Below are 11,982 nucleotides of genomic sequence, written 5' to 3' on the forward strand. Positions count from 1 at the left end.
TGGCTAAATTTCTACTGCCTGCTGCCAACGCCTGTCAAGAACCGAACCTGTGATCCATCTTGCCTCTCCCACACCAGCACTCACCCTCTGCACTCTGCTCTAGGTTGGTGCTGGAGACTCCGTGTGCTACTCCCAAGGGATATAAATAAAAAAAGATTTAAGTCGACAACTAAAACTACCACCCCTGCAGCCTACTACAAGCCTCTAATTGAAAAGATGTTGAAAATCCTCCTTTGGATGACTCAGGGAGCAACATGGTCAGGCAGTCCAACCAGATTTAAAGTGAGGTTGATCCCCTGGGAACATATCTGTGCAAGAAGGAAAAACATCAAGGCCCATATGACCATTAGCAGGTATGAATTTGCACAGGAGGACATCAAAAGAGGCAGTCTTACAGTCACCATGGAGGAGGCACTGGGGCACTGCATCCATACAGTGGAGAAAGCAAGGAGTGAAACCTTTCCCACTGGTGTGTCTCACTTGACCTTTGCTGGAGATCCCAGCTCCAGGCCTAATGATGATCAGACCCTTCCTCAGAAGGATCAGGTACAACCTCATTACATTATACTTTTTTGCATCCTGCCATATGAAAAGCACCCAACACTTGTCTCTGCTCTTAGTACACCTTAAGAAACGAAGCATTAGGCATCTTACAATGCTGTGTTACAGCTTCCAAACACTTCAGTAACCAAGACCCCACTCTTTAGCCTAGTTGAAGACCATGATGATCCTCTAGTTGAAAAATAAGAAAGCCAAAAATCTTGATGTTACATTTCAACAGATGGATGTTGTTGAAACATTGGGTATTAGAGTGTATTCAAAACAAAGTAGTTGCCTTTTTCCTCTTCCTACATGAGCTGTACCTGTTACAAATTCAGCACTGGACAGTCTGGCTCACTGTACTCCTTTCCAGACAGTGTGACAAAGGCAGCTGTCTCAACCTTTTCTCAACCAGTTCTTCTTCAGCTCTACCACACAGCTTACTGCTCCACTCAGTGATCTCTGTGCTCTTCCTACATACAGACCCATTGCAGCAGCAATGCTGGCTGGCTGGAAAGGCAGCGCTCCTGTGCACAGGCTGTGCCCCATCTCCCACATCATATCTTCTCCATCCCAGCCAACAGTACAATAACAGCTTGCTACCAGTGTACATGCTGCACAGTATATTTCTGCCATTTTGCTGCATTTGTTTAAAATCCTCCTGATACAAATGCAGATCCAAACTCTCCCAGACATCAAGGGAATTCACACTGCAGCTGACCTACATTGCTAAAGGTAACCATCAGGATTTGAGACCTGCTGCAGAAGCTAGAGTCCAATGTCAGATGTTGAACTTCCATCTCTCTACCACATATAACAGCAGCAAATATAGCATATGGGTCAAGAGGTCTGTTGTTCACATGGCTTACACTTTGAATTGCTAATTTCTTCCAAAATGTTCTTTCCAGGCTCACAGTTTCCACTTCAGATCTTGGCCTATAAGGAAAAAATATGGCAACATTTTGAGGCAAGAGAGCCCAGCCTTTATCTCATGATGGGAATGGAAATACAAACACATTCCCTGCTGCTGGATATGTTATGACTTTGTTTTTGTTTAACTTACTGTACAAGAGAAGTAATAACATTTTAGCTCAGCATGCTCAGTGTCCTTTAAGGGGAAAGGTGGGAGGCTTGTGGATATTTCAAAGTTCAGCTCCCATGTAGATGCTAACAAAGGGAGCATTCCCAAGCTGGCAGACAGCAGGACTTCCTTGATAGCCTGGCTATCCCTGCAGCAGCAGAGAAAGCAGCTTTCAGCATGGGGAACTGGCAGGGGAGGATGCGAGGTGGCACCAGAGCTACGTCAGGCACACACACTATGCATGGCTGCCAGAAAAATGGAAACCCTCCCAGCCTTGTAGCTGGGACTTTGCACAGTGTGTTGCTCTAGGGTATTATGGTCGGGCAATAAAGGCCATTAAAGAGAATAATCAAGCAAGAACTCTCATGGCTCTAGAAAGATCGATGAGCAGCAGCAGGAGAGAAGGTGTGAAGGACCTCTGATTAGGGCACAGGTAAAACACAGACTGACAAATATTTGACTAAAGATTTTTTTTGCATGCTGAAAATCAAAACCCAAACAAATATCAGTTTCTCCAACAGATAGCATGGTGTTATAAGAGTGGGAGTAAGTGCTCCGCACTCTGTCACTGCAGTGGTCAATCTCAGCATTGAGACCCTATGAATATGATGCTGGCAATTCCAACAGTGGAGGTCTACCCCTGTGACGCTGTGCTGGAGGGAAGACTGAAGGGAATGAGCTGGACTGGGGACCAGTAACAATCTGTTCTGCAAAGCAGCACTAAATCTTGGTGAACCACTGCCCAGACTGCCCTGTCTGGCACGGAGAGGGAGGCAGTGTGCTGAGCCCTGGGGAGACGGAAAGGTCCTGTGCCTGCTGCGGGTGGTTCTGCAGCCAGCCAGGGCTGCCCGCATCAAAGGGAAGGTCAGCGCTGACAATATAAGGCCTTGAGAGAGGAGGAGGAGGAATGAGTGAAAGGGATTGAGGAGAAGCTGGGGGAGGGGAGGGCAGACACATAAAGGAGCAAGGCTGGACTGGGCAAGGTAGTGAATGAAATCCCAGCACTGGGACTCGAGTCAGATCCCAGCTTACTACTCGAGAAATATTTGGGTCCCTGCCTTGCCCTGCTGTCTAATCCTCCCAGGAGGATGCTAGAAGGCCACCACACACCCTGCCCAGAGCAGTCCTTCAGCTCAGGCAAAAACACTGGCAGGGTGAATAAGCCTTCAGTGTGCAAAAAATCAAAGCCGGTGAAATCAGGATGCTGGTTGCTATTGTTTGCCTTGGGAATCTGCATCACTTACTGGTTCCTGGCCTCTCCCTTGTAGAAACAGTCTTGGCCACTCTCTTGCTCCCAGTGTGTCCCCCCAACACCCTTCTTTTCCTCTCTGCAAGTTTCTTCACCCCCACATACATGGACAGTGTTACTTGTGAATGGATATACAAATGCACACACGCCCAAAGAGAATGTTTCCGAGGTTAACCATCTGTCGATATTTTTCCCTTTTCCAGCCCAGCCAGGATCTGAATGGGAAAAAAAAAATTATCATGGCCTACCTTCTGAGTCCACCAGGTCTGAGATGTGGGGGCAGCGGCCGCCAGGCTTCAGGAGCAGCGACTGGGGTTGCCTCTGTGAATCAGCAAAGGAGTCCCTGTGACAGGGATGCATGCTGAGGCTGAGCGCTGCTGTCTGCACGCTCCCTGCCTCTCCTCCTCCACTGCCCCACTGCTGTGTTGCTATGCAATCACATCACCAGGAGTAACAGCATCTCTCCAAGCCTGCAAAGAGATACCCTTGACTCGGCAAACGCAGGAGGAACAAGGACGATCCCACGATGTGCCCGGCCCTTCGGAGGTCTCCTCAGCCAGCGATCGATCTTGGAGGAGGGGTGGGAGAAGAGTAGAGATGCAAAGAAAGACACATGGACACATGCACAGGAGGAGGAGGAGACAAAATACACATGGAGAGGGAGAAAGAAAAGGCTGGGGGGAGGGATACAAATGCATAAAAAGTACTCTAATCTGACCTCCGGAGACCTGACACAGGCTGCTAGACTCAGATATGCTTCCCGCTGCTTGCCGACATCTCCCCACCACGTTTCAGGACTGGCAGCTCTCATTTTAGGTTAGATATAGCCATGTGTGTGCTGGAAAACACCAGACACATTCAACCACAATTTGGGTGTCTGGCATAAGATTTAATAAGTTTAAAACAGCCCATTATAAAATTAAAGTTAAGGAGCAAAAATAGGATAATCACTTAATTTCGGATATGCTTCCTGTTCTTCTTAGAAAAGAAGAATAAGTAAAGGAAGAGCCAATTCTAGAAGCTGGGGAGAAATCCTGATCCAAGGTTATTTTAAATGTCAGGGTATCTTGTCTCAGCTCATGAGAAACAGAAGGATTTAAGCTGGTAACTTGGCTGAGGACACAAGCAGGCCTGGAGTTGGGATTTCAGTCCATATATAGCAAGTAGTTTGCAGTTCTTCAGATCATTCCACCCAAGAGTTTCAAACTGCTTAAGATGTTAGTGATGTTATTCTCATATTACACAAAAAGAAACAGAGTTAAATCACTTGGTCAGAAAGGATTCAGATCTGATCCCATCCCTGTACTTTAGTCACTAGACTGTTTTGGCCTCTCCCTGGGGAAATTAAAACTTGGGCAACACAATCTTCCTAGTCCTTGTCAGAACAACCTTTAATGAGCCTTAGCCCTTCTTCTCCCAGAGCTGGCAGATTAAAGATGTTAATTTTCTACTCATACAGTTATGTTCTACAGAAATATCACCGCTGTTAATAAAGGTTGTCCATTTTCATACATTTATTCCTCACAAACAGTAGGTCAGCTGTACCTCAAAATGTAGGTTCACTTGCCTCATTCAGAGCCAGCGAATGGATATGTAACAACAGCTTCACAACTCTACTACATTTCTGAAAATAATTTCTGGCCGCTATGGCAAATGCGACTGGCAGATTACTCACAGTGGCATGGGGCTTCCTATGGGCTGTGCATTGAGGAACATTGGTCAGGAAATGCTGTCGCATAGAGGAGCAGTGCCCAACCTGTCCCAGTTGCCCACTGCTGTGACTAGTGTGGTGGGGAGGTCACGTCTATATTTCAGCCAGTTTTGAGACGCTAAGAACAAAACTTTCTAACCCCACACCATTGTTGGAAGGTGGATGCAAACAGATCAAAAGCTTTTCTAGGTCACCAATTCAAACCTGGAGAAGGCAGGCAAAATACAGTTGATCTTCAGTGAAATACTTTTGAGTCCTTAAGAAACTAGTGTGCTCCTCACAGTGGTACCAGCTAGAACCTCCAACAGGTGGGTGGCTGACCCCAAGGAACCTCTTCGTTCATTGGAGGTAGGTCAACCAGGAGTGAGAAGCAAAGCCTGTCAGCACAGTGAGGCAAGATACACAGAAACCTCACATAACTAAACCGAAAGGAGGAGATTTTTAAATAGCAATCTCCTTATAGTTGGTTCTAAAAGGAGCAACACTGAATACTTCAAGTACCAGCCTAAGAATATGTACTCACTCCACATACCTTCTGTTTTTAAAAGCTTCTTCAATAGCTTCTGCTTCTACAACAGCTGTAGTGATGCAACAAAACTCATCCTGAAAAGCTGTATTTAGACCAAAAAAACCACCCCTAGATATGGATAGGAAGGGAGAAACAAACAGAGTCTCTGCTGGGCTATTTTTGTGCCTGCATACACATACACAAATAATAAGTCCTGGGTTAAGTAAGGAGAATGAGGGGCGAAAAACTAACAGAGTGCTGGAAGGGCTACCCAGGCAACTCCAAACACACCATTCTACAGAGAGACATGACCAAAACCAACTGCAGCATGCATCTGTCACCAACAGTATCTATAAGGGATATGACAACATAGTACATATCAAGCCAAGTTACACATGCACACAAGATAGGCATCAGCACAGAGACATTAACAGACAGCACAAACCACAAAAACAAGGTGCTTTGCAGCTCATGCATCCTAAATTATTGATAGTTTAGGGACAGCAAAATGCATCAGGAAAAAAAAATCTCTTGTGCCAGTTTAGCTTAAATTTTGAGATAAACCAGAACCTCTGGTGAAAGAGCTGCTTCCATGGCTGGGAGCATCTTTTTAAGTCCCCCAATACCTTCTGTTTTAAGGATATGATCAGCACAAACAGACGAGCAATTCAGAACTCAAAGGAAATCAGGGAGACAAACTGAGATTTGTCACAAATGCAGCCTTTCACATAAGCACTACAACTTTTTTAAGTGTATGGGAAGGTTTATGAGACAGGATGCTAGATTTGTTATGCTTTGAGTTCTGATGAGAACTTAATCAAAAAAAGATGTCCCAAGAAACTCCAAAAACTCAGCTTCCAGAACACACAGTGGAACCTACTGTATGCCCTTCCCTAACAAAACCGTTCAGACATTTTGTGTTTTACTAAATGGCAAATATGTATCTTGTTAGCAAAGCTAAGAATCTCCACCAACCCAACAGGGATGTCTCAACATGCACAATGCTAAATACGGTGTACAACATACAACAGATAAAAATCAAGCCAAGTTTTATAAGACATGAACATGAAATTGAAATCAGATTTTAATTTACACCAGAATTGCTTCCTTTAAAACACTGGAGTTTAAATCAATTCAAATCATCAAAACAGATTCCATTTTACACTTGTGAAATCAGAATTTGCCACACTGACAAAGTCACAAAATGCAGAACAGCCTGAATACAAATGCATTTGTTGAAAATGACTGGAGAAAACTGTGCTATATGGAGGTATAGTAACAGTATTTTTTCTTTGAAAATTTTAAAAAGCTAGAAATAAGGGCTGTATCTAGCCTGACCCTTAAAGTCTGTGTTACTTTCTCTTTATTCAAAGTCAATATTAATTTGTCCAAATCACTTATAAGCTGGAACATCCATAACACTTAGTATCTTGCATTACCAACCAATAAAAATATTAACTAAAATTCTAGCATTTGCATTTTCAACACAATACTTCAGGTGTCAATACAGTTAAAGGCTATTATTTTTACTTTTTTGCTTCCTATAACCTCCCTCACCCATTAACTCTCTCTTCTAAAATAGTCCTTGTCGCAGATAATTGTTTTCCGAAATGCACACTCTCTCTCCTCTTCAAACACTGCAACTTCCCTCCTTCAAAATCTCACATCTCCTGGAAGAGGAGGATCATCTTCCCTCTTGTACAGAAGAAGAAGTGTTGTTACCATCCTTTTGGAAACTTTGCTACATTCTTTCCCTTTCTGAGTAAAGCTCAAATTTATCAATTTATCCAAATCAAAGTATTTAGAGAATGATGAGATCTCTTTCCCTAAGAACTTAAAATGTAGATTGTGCAAGGAAAATTACAGTCTACCAGCATGGAATAAATTCTCAAAAATCCCTCACATAGAGCACTACCAAGAACACACACAGAGAATGCAAAATGAAGAAAGGCTTCAGGGAGCATGATGCAGTAGCAGCAAGGAAAGCAGTAGGCTAGAGCAGGTTCATACACCTGTACTCAACTTATCTTTGCCTTGCACAAAGTGCTGTGGCGTTCTGTCAAGCAACCTCTGATGAGGAACCCATGCAGCATTTCAAGCAGAGAAACAGCTGGTAGAGCTTAATTCCCAAACTAGCGCTGGAGAAGCAGTTGGAGGTTGTGAAGTCCCTACATACAGAAACATTGATATCCTAACAGCCTCCAAACCCCAAGCACCTAAACCAAAGAACAGAGCTAAACATTGACAGAACATATATGAAAGTACATCCTTGCTAAAAGGAGAATACAGCAAGAGAGGAAAAAAAAGAGCACTTTCCCTAGAGTCATACACCAACAGTGTCCTTATGGATCCAGCTGCCGAAAGAGGGCTTGATGAAAGGGTTGTGAGCCAGGACAAGGCCCCTTATGGTTTAAAGAAATCTTATTTCTCCCCAGGAGCCTACAAATCTCTGTTTTCCTGAGACACAGGGCTCCCTCATCTGGGTCTCCTCCTAACTGATGAGACATTTCTCGCACAGCCATCCACATCAAAAGGACAGTAATTTGGTTTTGATGCATGATCATTGATCTCAGTGGTTATGCTGTGCCTATCTGCAAAGGGAAAGTCATAAGAAACAGATCTCACACAAAGGGATAGATTTGCCCATCAATTCTAGTACATTAGATAGGCAAACATGCATTCAAGTAAAGTACAAAGAGCCTCTTTTCAACAAGAAGGAACAAAATTAGAATTAGGGGCCCTAAATTCAGCTTGAGAAGAATCTAAGAATGGTTGCCCAGATATTATACCACCCTGTTCTTTTTTTTTTGTTTGTTTAAACAACTGATGTCAAATAAATAACTGCATCTCTTTTGCTAACATCAATAAGCACAAAAATCTTCCAAGCACAGATGCTACCCTGCCGCAAGCGTTTAGAAAAACAGCAGGATACTTTCTCAAAGCACAGTACCTGGGGCTGAGAGAGAAGAATAGGTAGAGAACTGATATAAGCAGACAGGTGATATGCACTCAGAAACAGAATGAATCCCCCTTTTCATTTGTTCCTACACAGGGATTGAAACAGTCTCCTCTGAACGAGACGGACTCTAAGGGAGAGAGGAAATATTTTCAGAGCAGCAAGCACTAAAAGAATGAGAGGTGGGTGTCAAAAGAGTGTAAAAGAATTTGAGGGAGAGATGAAGAAAGAAAAGAGAAAGGAGAAAATGGTTGAAAAGAAAACAAAAACATGCAGGAGAGAAGGAGAAGGCAGACAGGCAGTTTCCAGGGGCTGTTTTGTTCTTCAAAAGCTGTCAACACATTTAAATGTGCTTTCCACTCTCTTCCTTATTTACTGGGCCATGCACACAAAGCAGCAGGAAAGCAATCACACAGGAGCTGCCAAAGATTCACTTCGACATAGAACAGAGGTGCCCTAAGAGAAAAGAAACTGCTTAGTGATCCATGTACAACAAACCATGATGGGAATGTTACAGGCCAAGAGACTCTAAAGAGAGGGCTGGGAGAAAACCTGCGAAGAGCATCCTCTTCCTGCAGAAATCATGCTCAAGACTTGGAGGCAGCACAGATATTGGAGGATAGTGAGTCAAACTGCATGAGATACAGGTGCGTATAAAAATACACATATACACAAGAAGCTTATCACTGAATTCTTTAAAGGAAGAGCCCAAAAATTGTTTAGGCAGAGAGTAAAATTTTCAAAAGTATCTGTTGCAATTTGTACCTGAACTCAGTGCCTGAGGCTCAGGAGCTCAGCCACATTACAGTGACAGATCCCATCACCTAGCCTGTACTAGGACAGTCAATTTTGTGTCACATTTCTGGCAGGTAACAAAGCTTGGCTGATGCATAGTCACTCATTAAGCTGCAGAATGGGATCACATCTGAGTCTACAAATTTCTAAATGCTATCAAGGTTAAAATAGTATTTAGAGCCTGCATAAGGTACCTGTAGCTTTTTTTGAAGACCAACTGTTTCAATTTCTACATTTGTGCAGGACTGTAGTGAGCCTGAAAATGGAAAATAGATGCCAAAATAATTACGGCATTTTAAAAAAATCTTACCTGCTGATATACAAACTTTTTACTCCTACTCCTACTTCATTCCTTCCTGAAAGGAGAGAAATGAAGCAGCATCACAAGATACACACTTTACCAAACATTATTTATGTACTTCAATACCTCTCTTGCCAACTATAATTACTTGGGAGTTACTCAGAGAGGTCTAACAGCTAGATACAGATCTCAGGAATTCTGTGTGGAAAACCTCATCACCATATGCTAAGAAGGTCATAAAAGACCTTCTTAGTCAAAAGCAAAGTTTAGTGAAATCAAACCATCATCACACCAAAATCATTACTTTTATTCTAAAAAGCAAAGTCATAATGAGGGAAAGCCATCATTACAACATATATAATCTTTCCTGGAAGCAAATACTTGTGAGTCTTTTTTCTTTCAACATATTCATCCTCCAGAGCAAGCTTGTTATCAATCTGTTGTTCTTCACCCAGAATGGATGTATCCTCTGACTAAAGAGCAGATAAAGAGCTCCCTCACACACTCTTTCAGGAGAGCTACAAACAAAAGCAGTCCAGAGTGTATTATTAATGACAAGTTATCAGAGGATCTAGAACCACAGCCAGACAGGAGTTTCACCGTGCGGTGATTCTGTAGAGAAGATGAATCCTTAGCCAGGTCAGATCCCTCAGTTTCCCTAATTCTTTTCTCCTCTGTGCAAAGATTTGTGATATAAACTATTTTGTCACAGCAGCTGGAGAGTGATTGCCCTGCCCAAAAGGGCTTATAACTGAGCTTTAACTAAAAGACAAAGGGAGCCAAGCGAGGAGATGCTGCATAGAGACACAAAAACTTAAACATTCTATAAAAGAGCAAAATTAATTTTATTTTGGTACCAGTTAAATGTTATTAGAAGAGTTCAGCAGCACACATACTGGCAGTTGTTAGAGCTGCAGTACAAGCCTCAGAAGGTCAATTTTCTGAGTGGCTACAGCTGTACCACCTTCTAAATCCTTGGGTCCTGATTTATTCATGGCATTACGAATACAAAATGCAAGCAGAGGGAAGTAGGCCAACAAGAGAATAGAAAGCAGGGACACAGAGGAACCAGTTTCTTTATTCCTGTTGAAAACAGGTTGAAATTATTAACTCCTTCAGAGCAAGCTCTGAAAGGGCAACACAGCCTGATGCAAACAAATGCACAAAATGAGTCTCTCCCCACAAAATAGAACCATGATTAACAGAAACACAAAGCAAGCATGGCTTCAGAAAATGAATTCAGCTTAACTCTAGCCTGATGCATTTGCATTTTCAGATGCATAATACTCAGGCCAATGTGTCTGACAGGAGAGGGGTTAATGGCTTTGGTTCTGTAAATTGTGGACCAGATGTTCAGCTGGTGCAACTCAACATAGATCTGTTAGATATTAGTGGAGCTATGCCTGCTTACCCTAGACAAGATTCTGACCCTGTACTTTGAAATCCTATCTAATACTCACTCAGAGACTTTTCTAAAGGAAAAGGCTTCACTTTCCGGAAGCATGTAACAGGCTACTAGAAAAGCTGCAGTTGAGCTGGAATGACCACTGCCCTGACCTGCTTGTAACATTACAAATCCCCTAAACTGAAAGCATGTAGAAGCCTCCTCAGAAGGGAGGCCAGACAGATATTGGAGCAAGTCACCCACTTTTACTCATGAGGAGACAGGATACAAACCAGCATTCCCTGAGATAAGCTGATACTAGCAATTTGGACGCTGAAACAGCATCCTCTAGAAAGAAAAAAACACATTCAAGAGAGCAGACTCAAGTGACATGAAGGCATGTACTTTCTTTCTAGTGAAATATGTTGAATATAATACCCTCAGAGGGAGGTTACAAGCCTGATCTAAATTTAAATATTCTGTGATGCTGACTGACAGTATGAATGTAAGCCTTAAATGAACTTTTCAACCTGCATTGTTCCTATCAAACAGTACTACAACACAGTTGTTTCTGCTAGACTTTCATAGTGCATACAATGGTAGGTACCTCACAATGGGCAGGAAATGGCATTGGAGGTAAATCACTGATTTCTTAGTTACCAGGAAACGGATGAGTCTTGACTATCTCTATTTTAGTCTTCAGAGCAGATGCTGTGGTCAGCCAAGTTTTTGAGCATATGCTTGCAATAGAAAACAGTCTACAAAATTCACCATGGTGATTAGATTGTAAAGAATGGGGGAGGGGAAGAACAGGAACAACAGAACATTCCTCCCTAAAAGGACCATTCCTCCATTTAAGTGGAATGTTAGTAAAGTCAGATATTTAGTGAAAAAAACCAAAACATGTCCAGATATGAGAGAAGACAAGAATTACCAAGGCATACAAGGAGGCTAAAAGTCAACCCAAGTGCCCAATAATACTAGGCATATCATTGATACAAGGGAAGGATTTTGAGCAGAGACCTTGACCAACAAAGTTGACATTAAAGGAAAGTTATCTGCCCTATTACTTTATTTCTGCACCTCTAAGCATCCAGCCTGTGTGTTTGAATGCTAAAAATGTACACAACTTGTTTAAAGACTTTTGTAACACAGGGTATAATAAAAGGTCTGTGATGCTGCAACAACAGTCTTCCATAATGTGATTCTGTGCTTTCTCAATGAAATACCAACCTCAAGGGAAAATGGATCTCAGGGACCAATTCAGTATATCCTAAAGGATTCTGTTATAACCCTCTTTGAACACATTTACATACATGACACACACACTCTTGAGAATCTAGGCACCTTTCACAACTGGAATGAAGCTTCTGGCAGTACCTTCCAGTCTGACAGGAAGGCTACAAAGCTCCGCTCCTTCCACAAACAGCCCGGCTGCAAGCAGTGGAGAGGAGATG

At 42.6% G+C, this 11,982-nt stretch overlaps 1 protein-coding gene across 1 annotated transcript in view; it reads right to left on the bottom strand.

Moving 5' to 3' along the window:
• Positions 1–3,249, bottom strand: part of DRP2 (dystrophin related protein 2) — a 34,317-nt gene extending 31,068 nt beyond the window's left edge. Inside the window, exon 1 of the mRNA XM_086756548.1 lies at positions 3,119–3,249. The gene's annotated coding sequence lies outside the window, so the exon portion shown is untranslated. The remainder of the gene's footprint in view (positions 1–3,118) is intronic.
• Positions 3,250–11,982: the final 8,733 nt, after the last annotated feature.

The sequence above is a fragment of the Chlamydotis macqueenii genome, chromosome 11, assembly GCF_036417535.1.
Source record: "Chlamydotis macqueenii isolate bChlMac1 chromosome 11, bChlMac1.mat, whole genome shotgun sequence".
NCBI classification, from domain to species: domain Eukaryota; kingdom Metazoa; phylum Chordata; class Aves; order Otidiformes; family Otididae; genus Chlamydotis; species Chlamydotis macqueenii.